General features: G+C 37.7%; 1 non-coding gene across 1 annotated transcript; it reads left to right on the forward strand.

The window, feature by feature from the left end:
* Positions 1-281: 281 nt before the first annotated feature.
* On the forward strand, positions 282-389 carry LOC121214979 (small nucleolar RNA R71). The gene has a single exon (XR_005910714.1). It is a non-coding gene; the product is annotated as a small nucleolar RNA R71 (small nucleolar RNA).
* The last annotated feature ends 425 nt before the right edge of the window (positions 390-814 follow it).

The following is an 814-nucleotide window of genomic DNA, read 5'->3' on the forward strand; positions in this document are numbered from 1 at the left end:
TTAGAACCATTAGTGGTAAACTGTTTTAACATGGAGGAAATAGAACATACCTGAGTTGAGAATGATGTCAGTGCGTCCACTTCGTGCACTCCGACTACTTGTCTTCCTAAAGTTGCTCAACTTGTTGGCCATTGATAGCTGTTGCTATCAATCCTCTCAATGATCTCGTAAGCCTCATTATAAGACTTAGACAAAATCACACCATTCGAGAAGTATCTACCATCAATCTTGTCTGTGCGCTAAGACCGTTATAAAATGTCTCTAACTAGATACAATATGGAATCTCATGATGAGGAAACTTACAAAAGTAACTCCTTGAATCTTTCCCATTCCCCGTACAAGGATTCATCATCTAATTGTGAAAAAGTGGTTATCTCATTTCGCAACTTGGCATTCTTACTCGATGGAAAATACTTAACCAAAAACCTTTCTATTAATTATTGTCAAGTAGATATTTAACTTGGTGGCAACGAATTAAGCAATGCTTTTGCTCAATCTGACAACGAGTATGGAAACAATTTCAACCTCAATGCGCCTTTAGTAACACCGACTATTTTAAATGAATCACTCACCTCCATGAATAATCATAGGTGTAGATGTGCATCTTCTGTGGGAATACCACTGAACTGGCCCATTGTTTAGAGCATTTGAAACATCACCAGTTTCAATTTGAATTATGGTGCCTCAATATCCGGCCTCTTAATTCTTGGATTTAATTCATTGAAAAGTGGCACAACGTATTGTCTTATGGCACGATCCCTATCATCAGCAATTAGAATTGGATTGTGCACATAATTGGCTCTATTACCTAGCC

The sequence above is a fragment of the Gossypium hirsutum genome, chromosome D02, assembly GCF_007990345.1.
Source record: "Gossypium hirsutum isolate 1008001.06 chromosome D02, Gossypium_hirsutum_v2.1, whole genome shotgun sequence".
Taxonomy (NCBI): Eukaryota; Viridiplantae; Streptophyta; class Magnoliopsida; order Malvales; family Malvaceae; genus Gossypium; species Gossypium hirsutum.